The following is an 18,958-nucleotide window of genomic DNA, read 5'->3' on the forward strand; positions in this document are numbered from 1 at the left end:
TACACTTCTTAATCTGAAGGAGACATTTATTATAGCCTTTTGCAAGGTTCGTGAAGGAAGATTTGAATAGTAAAAAGTGTACTTTCAAAATGTGCAACAACAACGTGAGACAATGAATAAAAAGACTTCAACCTATAAACAGCAAATATATACAGGCAAGGATACAAACACTTCTATATTGATATATATTCATATGCAACGCACAGCAAATAATTAATAAAAATTTGTCACCGTAGGGCCTGCTAGAAGCTTCATCTTTCTCATGCCAGCAAGAAGACGACCCCTGTTCAACTGCGAGAAAGAGATCCTCACCCTCACGGGAAAATGTCAGGCATTTAATGTCCAATCCTGACTGAGGTCTCGGAATTCATCGCTACTGAGCAGGGCCATCTTTTTATATCTTAAACTACCACGAGATAACCTCTTGGAAAGCCCTCCCTCTCAGATGGAAATATAAAAAAATGCTGGCTAGTTTAGGTAAACCTTGACAGGAATGTGTCGGGAGCTGGCCATCGTCCTGATACATGCCCTTCAAAGTCAAACTGTTCTCTTGCCTATGATAAACACTAGCTTGTTACGGCCTTATCGTACTAACTGCTCACCTTCTACATGTCCTATACAAGCCCTGGCTCTTCCGTGAGAAGAAAAACACATAGAAGTAGAAAAACACATTGCATAATTTGTTTGCACAGAAAAATACTTTAACGTGGAGGCAAAGCTAACACTAAATGGAGTCTAGACTGAATACAAAATGGAGTCTGTAACCAGTGACCACTAAAGTGACAATAGGCAGCTAAGCCAGGTGCAAAGCGGTGTGACACGACATCAGTGGTCAATACTCAAATAACATTACATTCCACCCTTTGACCAATGTGTTGTGTAGTCTACAGGTTTAAAATCAACTTTTTTCGGTCTAAACATTGCAAGCAAATTAGGAATACATTGTACACAGCAGCATAATGATATAATAAGAACTAATACTACAAAAATTCCACCAAAAACTTGGCGTAATTGTCCAAAATCAGGTAACCATTGAAATAACCAGTCCCACAATCCCTGATCTATATCCTGCTTTACCCCTTTCACTAATGTATGTAGTGTATCACTGTGGCCCTGGATTGATTTAGAGTGTTCAGAAAGATTGAAACAACACATGCCTTCAAACTCATTACAGCTATGATTGTATTTTAGCAAAAGATAGTCAATAGCAGCTCTGTTTTGTAATGCAGCTTTCCTGGTACCACGCACATCTAGTAAAAATTCAGATAAAGCAATAGAAGTATGGTTAATATTTTTAACTATTAGACACGCTAATTTATTGATCAGCCTGGTGTTATATACAGTTAAACCAGGCACGCCTACTATGGAAAGAGTTAAGCTTAGATACTCTGATTGGGATAATAGTTTAATGTCGGAATCGCATTGTTCATCTAATTGCATAACATCTCTGGGATAGCGAGTATGTATTGAATTAGATGGAAACATCATGAGTCCCAGACGTGTAAAAGTACATGGCCCGCCCGTTATGTTAGCTGGAATGTCACTGGCAACTTGACATGTTTAATGTAACTGGCAGCAGTCACTATATGACGACAAACCATGTGATTCAACATATTTTTGCAATGTCTGTCCGATCGGTAAAAGTACAAAACTTTGTGTTCCCACTGTAAGTTTTGAGAGGTTAATGTTTTCTTTTCTAAGTACAATTGAATGCATTTTCCGATGTCACGAGAATTGCCAGGAGTAATGTTGTAAGTGATTATATGAGTGAGATTATCCCATTTGTCATTTGTTGTTTCCTGACAGTCCCTGCAATACTCATAGGGACTGAAGTGGCTTTCAACATCATGTTCTTGCACGTCTTTGTCAAGATTAGTAGCATTGAAAATTTCTAACAAGATGCTTGTTGGCATTGGTATGGCGATCAAACACATTGACAAAACATCCACAGTGCTTCGCATCGCACCCATGCAAAAATCGGATCTGTTGAGCACAGTCTGCGCCAAATGAATCCAAATGTTGTCATTCAGATGCAGCAAAGGTGTTGCACGACGTGGTCGATCAATCAAGTTGAGATTGGGGTGTTGGGTCCATCCCGACCCCACACGCACACACCCAAAAGGAGACCACACGGAACACTTGTGGCAAAAACACACCGTAGTATGACCTGTAAAAGAAACAAGTATGATCATTCACGCAAATAACATCAGCTGGAATATGTTCCCCATTTCCTGTCCTGGTTTCTTGATCAACAGAACATTATTGGGGCCCTTTGCTATCATTTCTGCAGGTTCTGGAGGGCCATTTGGGGATTCAACCCACACTTTAGCACCAGGATTTTTATCAGTGGAACCAAAGCCTCCCTCCCCACGTACAGTAAGAAGGGCTGGGGCGGTCCCCTTCCTTACCAATCCTCCATACACTGGAATTATGACAACTTGGGTAATTCTGTCTCCAATTTGAATGAATACGTCAACTTCTCCACTATTGAACAGAATAACTTTGATTTCTCCTTGGTAATCTGCATCAATCACTCCCCCTAAAACCTGAATACCATTAAGGGCCAATCCGTATCTAGGAGCAATCAATCCAAAATGCTCTAGGGGAATCTGTACTCCCAACACCTGTTTCACACAACGCTATGTCTCGGGGTTTTAATCTGTAAGCTTGTAAAGCATGTAAGTCAAGACCTGCAGCTTCGGGTGTGGCTCTGTAAGGAGCTAACGCTCCGGGTTTTATTTCCCAGTATGTGACGGTATTGGTGGCCACATGTGGTTGTATTTGCAAAGCTGGAGTTAACATTCGCATCAAAGGTGTTTCAGCATTTGTTAATGGTCTATTGTTCAGAATCTGGTGGGATTCATTTAAATGCTCTCTCCAGTTTTTCAAAGTTCCATCAGATAATTTTCGCAATTGAGCTTTCAGTAAACCATTCATTCTCTCAATCAGTCTTGAGGCCTGTGGATAATAAGGAATATGATATATCCACTCAATATTGTGCTGAGAACAGTAATCCTATACCAATTTGCCTTTGAAGTGTGACCCATTGTCACTCTGGATCTGGAGTGGTACTCCATAGTATAACATTAACAAGCCCAGAGTTCTGATAGTATTGTGCTGAGTAGCACGTTTGCAATGGACAGCAATCAAGTATCCAGAATAAGTGTCCACTACGGTGCAGGCGTATTGACACCCGCGACTAATCGGTAGTGGTCCAATGTAATAAATTTGCCATATCTGTTCTCGTAACTTTCCTCTCCCCAACTGACCTTTACTGTCTGCGGGACAGATCTCTGTTGTGTGTGCTAACAAATAGTACATTCCAAAATTAGTTTTTATCTAGTCTAGGGGAATGTGCATCCCTTCTAATCTCTGCCTACCTGTAAGTGCCTTTTTCTCCCAGGTGTCCACATTTTTGGTGCGCCCATTTAGCCATCCCCACCAAGTCAGAATCTGGTATTGCCACTTCTGTCTCTGAGATTTTGGCTTTATCGTCTGCAAGGGAATTTAACCGTCGTTCTAATGAGTCAATGGGACAATGAGCATCCACATGATAAACTGTGACTTTAATATGTTCCAACATTTCCCTAATTTTCTGCCACAACTCTTCGCCCCACACCTCCTTTGAGTGAATGAACCAGTTATGTGCATACCCTGTGGGAAGCCAGGTGGCTAACCTATTGGCAGTAGACCAAGAATCAGTCTAAATGTGAGAAGTCACAGGCAGCTCTTGCTTTAGAGCCTCAACACAGCATACAATTCTGCATATTAGCTACTTTTTCCTTCCCCTGTGGTGATCAGCAACTTTTTGGTAACTGGATTGTATGACGCTGCTTTCCAATGTCTTTTGATACCCACATAGTTGGATGAACCATCCGTGAACCACACATGTTTCATATCCTCAGGAGACAAGGATTCAAATGGCGGACCCCATCTTACTGGTGACTCTTTTACCTGTGGTACCTCCTGCACCCTCTCCTCATCCTGTAAAGGGGCCTGTGACACCTGTTCATGTAGGGTTGCAGTGCCTGCCGGTCCTACTCGAGCCCTGTCTTGTATGTACTATTTCCAGCGTATGATGCTAGCCTCTTGGGCATATCCTATACGGTGAGATTTAGGTGAACTCATCGCCCACTCCAGTCTTAGAATTACATTATGACCTAATGTTATTTGCTCAGTATCCAGTAGAGCCCAATAACAGGCCAAAAGCTGTTTTTCAAAAGGAGTATAGCGCTCCCCAGAGTCAGGTAGCTTTCTGGTCCATAACCCAGGGGCACCCTCATCCTTCCCTGTTTTTGCCACATACTCCAATTTGCATATTGTCCCTGCACAGTTACATGTAACTCAATGTCTTCATCCTGCACTGGCCACAAGTCTAATGCCTGTTGAATTGCTTCCTTTGCTAAATAAAAAGTACTCTGCTGCTCTTCACCCCATTCAAACTCATGTTTCTTTCTTGTCACTTTGTACAGAGGGGCCAACATCTGACTCAAATGAGGAATGTGCTGTCTCCGAAAACCAAACAATCCAGTGAATTTTTGTGTCTCCTGCTTAGTGTGGGGCGTGGCAAACTCAATAATATTTTGCTTTGCTTGTGATAACACCTCTGTGTCCCTAACTCCACGGAATGCCTAGAAACGTCACATTTTGAGATGGTCCTTGTGTCTTATCTGTGTTAATCATCCACCCCTTACTCTGCAAGAGTTCCACTACTCTCTCCAACTGAATCTGCACTTGTTCTTCTGTCTCTCCGTGAATCATCACATCATCAATTTAATGGGTCAGTTGCACACCCGGAATGACAGACACTTACATCCAGGTGCTCTGCCACCAGCTGCTGACAGATGGTGGGACTATGTAAGTACCCCATAGGTAAAGCTATCATTTTAAATTATCTGCCGGCATGGGAAAATGAAAATTGCTCTTGACATTCTGAAGCCAATGGTAATGAGAAGAACGCATTGGCGATATCGATGGTAGCGTACCATGTCCCTGCATGTTTCTATATCTGTTCAATCAAAGTGATGGTGTCTGTGACCGTGGCTGTCAAAGGAGGATAATATTTATTCAGCTCGCGGTAATCAATTGTCATTCTGTACCGCCTGTCAAGTTTGCGCACAGGCTAAAGAGGATTTTCCATTCAGTAGTAGTTGGAGCTATTACACCAGCCTCAAGCATGTCTTTTATGGTTTCACTTAATTCATCATGCCCTCCAGAAATGCGGTACTGTTTCAAATGAATTACCTTAGTTGCCAAGGGTACCTTCACTGAGGGAATTTTTAAACAACCCACTTTCATGGCAGCCACTGAAATGTATTGTTTTATTTCAAACTGATAGCATCCATCATCCAAATGCAGAGTTATTCCCTTCAAAATGTCAATTCCAAGTATGTATTCTAAAAATCAGCACAGTATATTCTCTTTTTACTGTTTTCATTTGTACTGTGGTTTGTACAGCGGGGTCTGCCTTCCCCCCAAGCCTGTGATGGTGTAATGCAGTCCGTTAAACTTCTTAGGGTTCTCATAAATCAAAGAGGCCTCCTCTCCGGTGTCAACTAAGGCTCAAACTTTTCGCACATTTTTGTGCTTCCAGTGTTTTTCTAAATCAACATGTGGTATGTTATCTCGACGAGCCCAACGTTGTACCGGAGTTTGGCAAGTTTCCTAGTCTGATTTAAACCTGTCAACTTTTGCCCAAGTGAGATCTGGATATATGCTTTCATATTTGCGAGCAGGATTGCCCCCGCCTGTGTTCTCAGAAGTTAACCAGTCACTGTCCAGGTTTTCCTGACTCTCTTGTGAGGAAATAATTTTCTCCCTTTCTTTTCCTTCCCTTGATATCTGTGACTGACTCTGCGTGTCATGCTTGTTATCTTGCTTGCTTATCTTTCTGCTGCTTTTCTTTCGATCTAAGCCCCGTTTATGGTACATTTCCCACAAGCTTTTGGTATCTATCCCATCAATCTGTTCTTTTTTGACACCATCTTTAAGTAGCGCCGTAAACATGTCTTTTCTGGACACTCGGTTGTTATCTGTGTGACCCTCAGACCTTGAAGATCTCTCAGGTTTATCCCAAATTCCTAATCCACCTAACTCTTTGACGGCTTCTAGCACATCTTTCAAAGCCTGCCCTGTCTGGTTGATTAACAAAGTCATAATTACTTGCTTATAGGCAGGTGGAGCAAGGCAAATTACTTTATTTCTTATTGGCACAGTAAGCTGTCCATCTAACAATTGGTGTGCAGTGGTCCAGGAAAATTGCAGATTTCATTGCCTCTTCCTTAATTCTCTGCATTGCATCACGTAATGTATACCATGGTTTCTCATTAGGAGGCCACTCTGCATCAGTGGGGTATTTCAAATTACATCCCTCAACCACTAGTTGTAACAAAGTAGTCTGGTGGTTTCCTTGAAAACCCCTGAACTGTTCCTGTATTACTGGTTCAGAACTTAAAGTACAGAACTTGCGAGAGTCCCCAATATCTAAATAACACCAGAAGCACCAGTTTCAAACAGCCCCACAACGCAGGCAAGTAGGGACTCCCCTTTTCTCTGTTTAAAACGATCCATAATGTAATTTACTTCTTGCTGAGTGTAATCTTCTAAAGCATGTAATGCAACTCCTGCTGGATCTTGTGGTGAGTGTTGCAGTTTTCATCTAAAGATAGGTTGCACACGCACCACATTGTATTCATGTAGGTTCCCCTGTCCCCCACCTTTCTCACTCTCCTCTCCACTAGAATTTGACAACTCACTGCCTGTCCAAACGCTATCCGTCCAAGACGAATCTGGGCACCAAACCAAACCAGCATTAGCAATGACTAAATGGACTTCTTCTGATTTATCCTTCCTCTACGTTTATGGTATCTGTGTTGAGCTATTTTGATTACAGCTCGTTCTGCAACGGTTTGATACGTATCTGCCTTATCTTGTGATAATTTATTTTGGCAAGACAACATAGTAACACTATTCTTTGAATCCACAAGCTGCTTTTCCAGCTGCTCATTTACTTTTTCTAACTGTTTATATTTATCATGCATTTTTCTATAGGCAGACAAAAGTATCCACCCTCGTCTGCCAAGAACTGAAAGATCACTCCCTTCAATCTGTACTTTCCTTAAGCAGGACAGAACATCAACTGGTTCCGCTTCATTGAAAATTCGTCCCAGCTTTCTGACAAATCAGTTGGATGTGAAAATTCATTAGCTAACTCATCATAAGGTGTACGGCACCATCCAGGAATTTCAGAAACATTCTTTTCACCCAAGTTTTTAGAAGCAGATGCTTTAGTTTTCCTGCCAAACATATTTTCACTTTTAAATGTACACTTCTGACCTACAAACCCTTCTTTTGCCGACTCACGCCAAAGTGTTTTGCTTTACTTTTGACTGAGCCAAGATATACACACTGAAAGGAGTCGAAAAGATTCTCTAGAATGCACTTCTTAGTCTGAAGACATTTATTATAGCATTTTGCAAGGTTCATGAAGGAAGGTTTGAATAGTAAAAAGTGTACTTTCAAAATGTGCAACAACAACGTGAGACCATGACTAAAAAGTCTTCAACCTATAAACAGCAAATATATACAGGCAAGGATACAAACACTTATATATTGATATATAGATACATATTAATATGCAATGCACAGCAAATAATTAATAAAAATTCATCACCATAGGGCCTGCCAGAAGCTTCATTTTTCTCATGCCAGCAAGAAGGCGACCCCTGTTCAACTGCGAGAAAGAGATCCTCACCCTCACGGGAAAATGTCTGTCATTTGACGTCCATTCCTGACCGAGGCCTCGGAATTCATCGGCACTGAGCATGGCCATCTTTTTATATATTAAACCTTCTAGAAAGCCCTCCCTCTCAGATGAAAATATTCAAAAATGCTAGCTAGTTTAGGTAAACCTTGACATGAATGTGTCAGGAGCTGGCCATCGTCCCGGGACATGCCTTTCAAAGTCAAACTGTCCTCTTGCCTATAATAAACACTAGCTTCTAACTGCCTTATCGTACTAGCTGCTCACCTCCTACTTGTCGTGTACCAGCCCTGGCTCTTCGGTGAGAAGAAAAACATGTAGAAGTAGAAAAACACATTGCATAACATGTTTGCACGGAAAAATACTTTAACGTGGAGGCAAAGCTAAGCTAAACACAAAATGGAGACTAGACTGAATACAAAATGGAGTCTGTAACCAGTGACCACTAAAGTGACAATAGGCAGCTAAGCCAGGTGCAAAGCGGGGTGACACGACATCAGTGGTCAATACTCAAATAACATTACACCTACGACGATGATAATTGCAGTCGTAACTCCCAACCCAGCGGTTGCAATAGCAGAATTAGAACAAGAGACGGCAGGATTCGGGAGAATCTCTGGGTATTTTTTAAACAAATCTAAATGTCAAATTATGATCAATGGTTAGATAAATATGGAGGATGAGCATAAGATGGCGCAGGTTAAGTATCTGGGGATCAGGCTGTCACCTAATCTGGACGAAGTAGTAGATGTCAACCTGGCTCCGGTATTAGTTAGTGCCAAAAAGAACTGCGTTGCATAAACAATCTGCAGCTCTCAAAAGTAGGTGCGTTGTAACAAGAATAAAATGACTTTTTTACCCAGGGTGTTGTATTTTTTCAGGACTATTCTGTTAGAAATTAGCCAGGATTGGTTTAAACAAATGGAAAACCTGACCAGCAGTTTTATATGGTCCTTCTCTAAAACGAAGCGAGCTCTGCCATATCTAGTACTATCAAGAGAGAGAGGGGGCTGGGCACTCCCCTGCTTTAGGCTCTATTACTTGGCAGCTGTCTTACAGTATGCCCAGATATTATGCTCACCTCGGTATCTTGGCAGAGGGTCAATAGAATCTTCTCCTTCCATATACACACTGATCTGGGGCGGCATGGCTGATGCTGCTTTTTTAAGAATAGTTGAACCTAGCTTTTTTAAGAATGTTAAATTTAAAACGATTAGTGCCGCCTTTCAAGTCTGGGCTCAGACTAAGCGAAGGGTTGGCATCGGTCAGTTTTGCTATTATACGCCACTTTGGAATACTCCGATGCTCCATGGGATTTTTAAGGATAATTATTGTTTAAAATGGATCAATTGTGGGATCTGGAACCTGGGAGATTTTTTCCATAAATAAGGGCAAGTAAAAGCGTTTGTGGAGTTTTCCTTGGATAACAGAGATTTTTTTTTAATTCCTGCAGATTAGAAACTTTTTGCTAGCCATATCCAAGGAAAATCCTTGTGGGGAAAAGATCAGGTTAATGGAAGCATTAGGGAATGCAACTAGTTGTGCTATTAGAAATCTCTATCCGCTACTATTAGATTTTATGCAGGAAGATCTGCGGAACCAATCTAAGAATTGGTAACAGTGGATAGGGGTCAGTGAAAGTGCGTTCCTAGCTTCTTTGGACATGGCTCAAGGTGTGTTACTGTCGGCTGGACTGCAAGCTCAACACTATAAATTACTTTTTAACCTATATTACACGCCTGCTAAATTAGCTAGATGGGGTAGGACAGAGGGCATCACTTGTCCACGATGTAGCAGCACAAAGGCGGATTTATGCCACATGTTTTTTGTATGCAAAAAATGATACGGTTTTATGAATGACATTCAAAAATTTCGGGAAAACTCTTGGGACAGGGTATAGCTCTTCCATCACAATTAGTGCTGCTGGGGGTTGACGAGACGGCAAGCAAGGATCAAGCAAAATATATTTTCTTAGCTATGTCAGTAGTGCATGGCTGTATTGCATCAGATTGGCTGAAGCCTGACCCCCCCTTCTTGGAATCAATGGTTGGCGCAGCTTTTATCTCTATATCATTTCGAAAAATGCCTGTATGCTGCTAAAGGTATTGCTAGTAGAAAAAGGGGACTGAAATTATGGGCCCCAGTATGGCTTCAAAGGGTCTAGAGGATAATCTGTAATCTATAACCTAGACTGAATTGGTGCTTGGTTAATTGTATTGATGCAACTTGGGAAGTTTTTAAGTTGTTTCTGTACCCTGTTGTGTGTCATAAAAAGAAAAATTTATTATAAAAAAAAAATGAAAGAACCCCTCAATGTTACAAAAATAAAGGTATTTTATTATGACAACACAAATACTAGTATACTGAATAGGCAATCCCCCAACTGGAGGTGCATAAACACACTATTCTATACACATTAGCAATCAGTAAATAGCATAGAAAGCAATAAGCACTGGTAAAAGCAATAGCAAATAGTGAGGGCCGTAGGGAAGGGCCAAACCATATAGTAAAAAAATTGAATGTGAAGGCAGTCTCCCCACCCAACGAAGAGGAATTGGTAGAAGGGTGAGTACCAGAGTGACTCCCAGCGACCAGGAGAGCAGTGGTAAGTACTTGGTTTTCCCCAAAACCAACTGGTGGACTTTGGGAAAGGAATTGTGCAAGACCCAACCAAGACTGGAAGAACCCAAAGGTGGACACTGACAGAACAGGATGTGCAAAGGAAGGGGACCAAGTCCAGTTAGAGTTGGAGTGTCCGGTTGTGGCAGGAGCCACTACCCACCCTTCTGCGGATGCAGGACCAGGTCAACGGTGGACAAAGAAGGTCAGCAGTGCAGCACAGAAGCTGAAGAGATGTCATAGAAGTGATGCAAGTGATGTCCCACGTCGGTCTTCGAGATGCAGTCTGTCAGTCAGTGGTGCTGGAAAACCACCAACAAGCCTTGGCAAATGCAAGAGACAGACAAGGTTCGTAAGGCTGAAGAGGACCAGCAAGGTCCAGGGGACTCGCCCCAAGGAGGGGAGTCCGCGGTGACCCTCAGCAGTTGGGAGAGTCACTAGAAGAGAGTGCAACTCACTGACAGAAGGCACAAGAGTTGCAGTGAAACCCTTTCAGCACACCTGAAGAGGAGTCCCACATCGCTGCAGCGGCAAGCAGGAGACTGTTCTTTGCAGGAAAGAGTGCTGGAGGCCGGGGCTACACAGAGCCTGAAGATCCCTTAGAGGAGGAACAAACAAGCCTTGGTAGCTGCAAAAGTTGCAGAGCACAGGGGTACTTTCCTGCAAGGAGAGGCAAGAGCTTACCGTTTCCCGGGTTGGATAGCTGGAAGAGAGGACCAAGGAGAGCACGCCAGACCACCACCTGTGGTGCAGGATCCATGCGGCTCTGGAGGATAGAAGATCCACATAGCCGGTCGTCGTTGCATTTGGTGCCTGTGGATGCAAGAGAGTGACTCCTTCACTCCAAGGGAGATTCCTTGTTACTTCTTGTGCAGGCCAAAGACTCGCCACCCTCAGAGGATGCACAGCTGGGGAAATGTTCCAGTTGCTGGAAGGAGCCGGAGAAACAATGTTGCAGAGCAGTCGTCGCTGTAGTTGCAGATTGTCAGTTCCTGGAGGGTCCAGTTGCAGTCCCAGTGACCAGAAGATGAAGTAAATGATGCAGAGGAGTTCTGCTGGAATCTTGCATGTTGAATCTGAGGACCCACCCAAGAGGGAGACCCTAAATATCACAGGAAGGGGGATTGGTCTCCTAGAAGGGTGACCTGTCAGGAGGGGACTGTAATGTCACCTACCTGACCGGGCCACTCAGATGCTCCCAGGGGCCTCTGCCCACCTTGGTTTCAAGATGGCACAATCAAATGGCCACCTGAAGGAGCTCTGGGCACCACTTCTAGGGTGGTGATGGACAGTGGTTACTCCCCTTTCCTTTGTCAGTTTTCGTGCCAGAGCAGGGAGCGGTGGTCCCTGTACTGGTGAAAACCGGTTTATGCAAGGAGGGCACCAAATGAGCCTTTCAAAACATACTGTGGCTTGGGGGAGGCTACTCCTCCCAAGCCATTTAACACCTATTTCCAAGGGAGAGGGTGTTACCTCCCTCTCCCACAGGAAATCCTTTGTTCTGCTTTCCTCTGCCTGTGCTGGTCAAGCAGTAGGAAAGCAGAAACCTGTCTGAGGGGTTGCACCAGTGCGGACTGCCCGTAAAACCCCAGAAAACTGGTAAGAGCAATGCTGGGGGTCCTTTAAGGAGCCCCCAGAGAGCATGAAATCATACAACCAATACTGGCAACTGTATTGGGGGTATGATTCTGACATGTTTGATAGCAAACATGCTCAGGTTTGGCGTTACCATTATGTAGCTGGACACAGATAGTGACCTTTGTCCAGTAAACGGGTAAAATGGCTTCCCCGCACTTTCAAAGTCCAATGCAATGGAGCTGGAGTTCGTAGGAGTACCTCTGCTCATGCGGGGTGCCCTCACAAACAGGTACCTGCAACCCGCCCTCTGGGCTTTGAGGGCCTACCATAGGGGTGACTTACAGTGACCTGTTAGAGTGAACTGTAGTGAAAGGGTGCATGCCCCTTTTCATGCAGGCTGCAACGTTAGGCCTGCAGACACATTTTGCAAGGGCTCCCATGGGTGGCACAATACATGCTGCAGCCTTTAGGCAACCCCTGGTGCCTCAATGCCCTGGGTACTATATACTAGGGACTTATAAGGGGCAACCAGTATGCCAAATGTGGGGTGTGTAAAGTCCTAACCAACCAAATTTAGAGGGAGGGAGCACAATCACTGGGGTCCTGGTTAGCAAGATCCCAGTGAAAACAGTCAAAACAGACTGAGAGCAGGCAAAAAGTGGGTGTAACCATTGCAAAAAGAGGGTACTTTCCTACAGGCATGACCACCATCCTGGTTGTATTTGTAAAGGATATCGGGGCCTCTGGATCCAGGTATTCCCAAATATGTGGTATTAGTGTAAGGTGCTTAAGTATGTCTGTATTGCAGGGGGCCTGGCCTGCAAGATGTCCGATCGGCTGCACTGAGTGTGAGCTCCCGGCCCGCTTAAAAATATCCTGCATACTCCTACTGCCCTTCTTACCTAACGCCCCCCATCCTGGACGAGTACCGTCACAGCTGAGGTGAACTGGGGCCGATCGTGCCCGGCTAAGACTCAACTGGTGCCAAAAACAAGAAACGACTAGCTTGGCCGCCCGGCATAAGATGGCGGACACTGTGGTCAGCAGTAAGGACTTGTGTAGCTGATCGATCTGCAGAAGCTGCAGACCGCTCGAGGAACCACCAGTAAGGGGAGTGGCACTGGTTCTGACCCATGATTTGGCCCGGCTTGCCATCTTGACTAGTCTGAGCCTCCCGAAGGTGATCTGAGGGAGAAGGTGAGGCAGGTGGCCCCAGCAGTCGAGAGGGGGACTAGGCCTCTGCTCGGATCATGCAGCTGTAAGAGACAAGGAAGAGGTGCAGCAGCGAGTGAGCTTGCCCGGCTAGAGGTTGGGGGACCAATCTGAGCTAGGCATCCCCCGCCTCCAATACTCATAGGAACTGCCTGTGGGACCCGCACAATTGACTACGGAGGTAGCCATTGAGCCATTGCGGTCTGAGTGCCGACGCTGCAGCTCCATGGAGGAGCTGCATCCACAAGGAGAGAGGTAAAGGGAGATACACCCCATGGATGCGAGGATGGTGATGGGAGCCTGGCAGTTGGGGTGCACGTGAGACTGGAGAAGATGAATTAAGGTCAGCACCCCGGAGGCCACTGACAAACTCTTTCCCCCCAGATCCAAGGTACAGAGCGTGGCCCCGCCCTACACCTCATGGAACATAGCACCAGAGAACACAACCACTTGTGGTGGCGCCCATAATGGCTGTGATGCTTGTTCCCTCCTCCCCGATGCCATAGTCGTGAACCGGTTGAAAGGCTCTTCTGCGTGCACCCATCAAAACCCTCCCCCACCGCGAATAAGGACAGACTCGCAAAAGGCATGCATCAAACTCAAATGGACCAGTACACAGCACAGTACACAGTGGTGGTCGAGAGTGGACTATAGAAGCACCGCGTGCAACCCAAGTGAACCCTCGGTCACCCAGATCCTGGTGGCAATTGAGGACTCTGGTTTATCAGCGCAGGCAAAGATAGAGGCTTTGGCACTGGACTTGAACTTACTACAAACAAACCTGCATGCAATGGCAGAGAAGTCCATTGAGACAGAACAACGCGTGGCCACAATGCTTAAAGAAGTAGACAGTCTGAAGGCTACGGTGACCGCACTCGAGGGAAGACTGCATAAATTAGAGGCAAGAGCGGAGGAAGCGCAAGGCCGGTCCCCCAGATGTAATCTGTGTTTTGTGGGGTTCCTGGAGGGAGTAGAGGGAAAAGATCCAGAAATATTTCTGGAGAACTGGATTAAATAAACATGCCTCTCTGTGCCACTGTCCCCAGTCTTTGTGGTAGAACATGCACACAGAGCACTGGCACTGCCGCCACCCCTTGGGGCCACCCGAGGACACTTATTGCCAAAATTCTCAATTATAGAGACAGGGACACTATTTTGTGAGAGATGCGAAAACATGGCGACCCAGCCTACAACAATCAGACGAGCCGCATATTTCTGGATTACACCAGGTCCGTTCAACTCCAAAGGCAATCCTTCAGTGGGGTCAAGCGAAAGATAAAGGGCATGGGGCTTACAGACATGCTATTATACCCTGCTACACTAAAAGTCCTGCCTGCCGGCCGCTCACACTTCTTTCAAACACCTGAGAATGCATGGGACTGGCTTCAGGGGACGGAGAGAGTCCCAGCTGGCTGTTTTTCTTGTTGTTTACAGTTGTTGGCGACACCAGTGAAGGGGTTTCGTGGTGGTGCCTAAGAGAGGAGAAATCAAGGAGAGGTGGTGGAAGGTGACTTGGCTCAATGGGAAAGGTAGTAGTACAACTGGACGGCATATTGAGCCTGGAAAAAAAATATATATATATATATATATATATATATATATATATATATATATATATATAGGGGATGGGACTCCCTCCTCCCCACACTACATGGCAGGCGCATAGATATAGTTCACTCCCCTTGAGGAGACTATGATTGCGTTTAACTCCCTTCCTTTTGTTTCCCTTGCTGGGGGAGGATGAGCAACCAGGGCTGCATGATTTACTGGGCCCACAGCTCATATACTTGGGCACCCCCCCTTTCTTCCCCTCTTTTGTCTTTCTTTTTTCCTTCTATCCCCTTTTGACTGTCACACTCTTTTCTTCCCTCCTGCTCTGGATTTCTTCCTTTTTATAATACTTTAATTTACTGTTCTTAATATTGAGATAGTCAATAAGAGAGATACGGTTTCTAGCGCGGACAGAGGGAGCGGTGTGGAGAGAAAGTTTGGAGAGAGCGCTCGTTTCAGACTTGAATACCACCAAGTTTAATTAAGGTGTTTGGTAGGGATGGCTATAGACTTCACTGACTATCCTTGCAAAGCAGTTGTCAATTGTAAATGACTGGGGCCGTGTGTGAGGAACGGGGAGAGGTGAAAAGGGAGGGATGACAGTTACGTTTTCAAGTTATATGGCTGTTTTTCTTGTTATTTACAGTTGTTGGATGACACGAGCAGAGGAAATTATACTGCACATGTACCCTGCCAAGTACTCATTGAGGCAGAAGACACGATAAAGATAATGGGGACTGAGAGGGGAAGGATAGCACATGCAGGGGCCACCATCCTATCCTGGAATGTGAATGGTCTGGGCAATAAATAAAGAGAAGCTTAGTCACTAATTATATCAGAACATTAAAACCTGATGTGGTCCTACTGCAGGAGACGTGACGGAATCACACTGTAGACTGCTCAATAGAAGGGCCTATACCACCGTAGTGCAAGCCAATTTCACTTTTGGCTACAAAAGAGTAGCGCTTTTAATTAGAAAAAACTCCCCCTTTCTGCATAGACAGGCAGCGGATAGATGCAGATGGGAAGTAAGTAGCCATACAGTGCATGTGTGGAAGGAGAGTCAGACTCATTGTCCCCCCACACCTGCAGAGGGGCACTCTGAAAAAATAACTGAAATTCTGCTAAACTCCAACTTCTCCTTACATATAGTAGGGGGAGATTTTAATGATGTAATGTACACTGACTTGGATAGGTCACCATACGGGAAACACCCTTAGCACGCTGTGTAAGCACATTGGGGTTAACGGACCTCTGGCACAGACATAATCCAGAAAATCGGATGTATTCATACTATTTCAGCACTCATGGAATATTTTCAAGATTGGATTACATTTTTGCCCCAACAGGAGAAGTGCTGGTGTTAGAGACAGCCAAATACAAGACGAGTGGACTATCCGACCTTCTCCACTCATGATCACAATAGAGCCTAATTACCAGGTACGGGATGTTGGATGGAAGCTGAACGCCTTGGAGCTCAGCGACCCTCAAATTAGAAAAGAGCTTAGGGTTGATACTGAATTATACTTCAAAGAAAATGCGGCCTCAATGGAGACTGCCATAACCTTGGGGGAGGCATTCAAAACTGTCCTAAAAGATAGGGCGCTAAATATCATTGCCCACAAGAAAAAAGGGAAACAAGCATTTGCAATGCAATGGGTCTTGCGTTTGCTCAAATTAGAGCTGTTAACGTCGTAAATTCCTAACTAGATTTTTCTTGCCACTTAAATTGAAAATTAAAGGTAAAACAGTTGACATAAGCAAGCTGAGTCAAAGGGCCATGGCCACTATGAGCATGAGTGTGAAGGAGAGACACAAAAGGAAAAAGAAATTTGCTCGCAGTCAAACATATCGGCAATCGTGCAATTAGCCATTTAACATGGTCGATGTTGTTCTGCTTTCCCATTTATCTCCTATCCTAGCTTACAGAACCTCTCTGGAATGCACTTCTGAGTTTAAAGAAGACCTTTATTGTTGTTAATTCTCCCCCACCCACAAGTTCCTGAGAGACAAAATTAGTAGATTTCAAGCACACGTTTAAAAGTAGTCGCAGCAATGAAAGCAAAATATATCACAGTACTTCTCAGTTGCAATGTACACAGCAAATATATATAACATAACTGGAAGGCAAAGCATAAAAGTCAAATTCATCACCGTATGGGCAAGGCGGTAGGGCCTAAAGCTTCATCTTTCTGGGGTCTGCAAGTTGATGACTCCGGTCAACTGCGAGAAATAGATTTCCTACCCAAACGGGAGACTGGCAACTGACGTCTAGCTCCGGCCTGAAGTCAAGCAGATTCAAATCTAACTCTCTGTAGCCCAGAGTCATCCTTAAAAGCAAACTCAGTGTGAGAGCCGAACAACCTTGGAGAGTGGCCAGTTCTCCTGAGCAAATCCGCTCTCAGACTGGATTGCGAGGTAAACACAAAATCTACGTGCTCTTATCAGCTAAGGTCTGGTGTGAAGAAAACAGCTTGGTCCATCTTATGGAAAAACACAGCTTGGAAAAACACAGACATTTGTAATGTCTCAACTGCAATGTCTAACCCCACGTTAAAGCCAATAAATAGGCAGTTAACCTAAATATCAAATGTAATGTCTAATGTCATGTCAAAGCCAATAGGCAGCTAAACTGAATACAGAATGTAATGTCTAATGCCATGTCAAAGCCAATAGGCAGCTGAACTAAATACAGAACGTAATGGCTGATGCCATGTCAAAGCCAATAGACAGCTGAACTGAATACAAAATGTAATGGCTAATGCCATGTCAAAGCCAATAGGCAGCTGAACTAAATACAGAATGTAATGGCTAATGCCATGTCAAAGCCAATAGGCAGCTGAGCTGAATACAAAAGGTAATGGCTAATGCCATGTCAAAGCCAATAGGCGGCTAAACTGAACAAAACATATAGGGCCTCATTCCGACCCTGGCGGTCTATGACCGCCAGGGTGGAGGCCGGCTGAAGCACCGCCAACAGGCTGGCGGTGCTTCATTTTGGATTCCAACAGCCGCGGTCGCCCAGCCGGGTCTGGCGGTTTTCCGCCGGATTACCCCCGGCTGAGGGAATCCTCCATGGCGGCGCTGCTTGCAGCGCCGCCATGGGGATTCCGACCCCCTTCCCGCCATCCTGTTCCTGGCGGTTTTTACCGCCAGGAACAGGATGGCGGGAACGGGTGTTGTGGGGCCCCTGGGGGCCCCTGCACTGCCCATGCCACTGGCATGGGCAGTGTAGGGGCCCCCTAACAGGGCACCATAAAGATTTTCACTGTCTGCATTGTAGACAGTGAAAACCGCTACGGGTGCAACTGCACCCGTCGCACCCCTGCAACTCCGCCGGCTCCATTCGGAGCCGGCTTCATTGTTGCAGGGCCTTTCCCGCTGGGCTGGCGGGCGCTCCTTTGGCGGGCGCCCGCCGGCCCAGCGGGAGAGCCAGAATGGCCTCTGCGGTCTTTTGACCGCGGAGCGGCCAAATGGCGGTTTCCGCTGGGCGGGCAGCGCCCGCCGCCCGCTGATGTCGGAATGAGGGCCCTAATGTGCTACTGGTGAACATTGAGCAACTAATATGCGCAGTGGTGAAACACAAAGTCATTGGTCAAACGCAATTAATAGCATCACATTCCACCCTATGACCAATTAATTTTTGTTTCACATACCTCTTATTTCAAACAAAAACAAAAAACATCAACACAAAAAAACATTATAAGCAAATCAGATTTGAATGATAAAAGCAATCACTGTAAAGCAATGGAAGTGGATTAACATGTTGATCTTATAACCTTTCACATCAGATACATCTACACAGAAAAGACTGAAACTTATATACTCTGATTCAATAGTGTCTCTAAAATAGCAATTAGATGTAGCATGAGTTCTACTCATGTAAAGGTGCACGGTCCACCTGAAAGGTTTGCTGTAAGGTAAGTGAAAGTCGGAGTTCCACACGAAAAAACACAGACAGTTAACTGTTAAGGTTGCTTAGTTCCAGTGGAAGAATGTAATCAAACAAGTTGAACTTGAACTGAAGGCGCCATTTGCGCAAAATGGATCCATGGTGCTTGTACTTTACTCAGTCAGGTTCAGGTTGGGGGTTCGGTCCCTTCCCCGACCCCATACGCACACACCCGAAGGGAGACCACACAGCACACTCATGGTCAGTGGCGAAACGTGGTAGGATCTGCAAAAGAAAAAAGTATAACTTTTCTTGCAAATAACATTTGTCATCTGAAATGTGCC

General features: G+C 44.9%; 1 long non-coding RNA gene across 1 annotated transcript in view; it reads right to left on the reverse strand.

Moving 5' to 3' along the window:
• The window catches only part of LOC138292613 (uncharacterized), a 155,147-nt gene continuing 136,189 nt past the window's right edge, over positions 1–18,958 (reverse strand). Inside the window, exon 4 of the long non-coding RNA XR_011202738.1 lies at positions 1–2,167. This is a non-coding gene — a long non-coding RNA (uncharacterized lncRNA). The remainder of the gene's footprint in view (positions 2,168–18,958) is intronic.

Source organism: Pleurodeles waltl, chromosome 4_2, assembly GCF_031143425.1.
Source record: "Pleurodeles waltl isolate 20211129_DDA chromosome 4_2, aPleWal1.hap1.20221129, whole genome shotgun sequence".
Classification (NCBI taxonomy): domain Eukaryota; kingdom Metazoa; phylum Chordata; class Amphibia; order Caudata; family Salamandridae; genus Pleurodeles; species Pleurodeles waltl.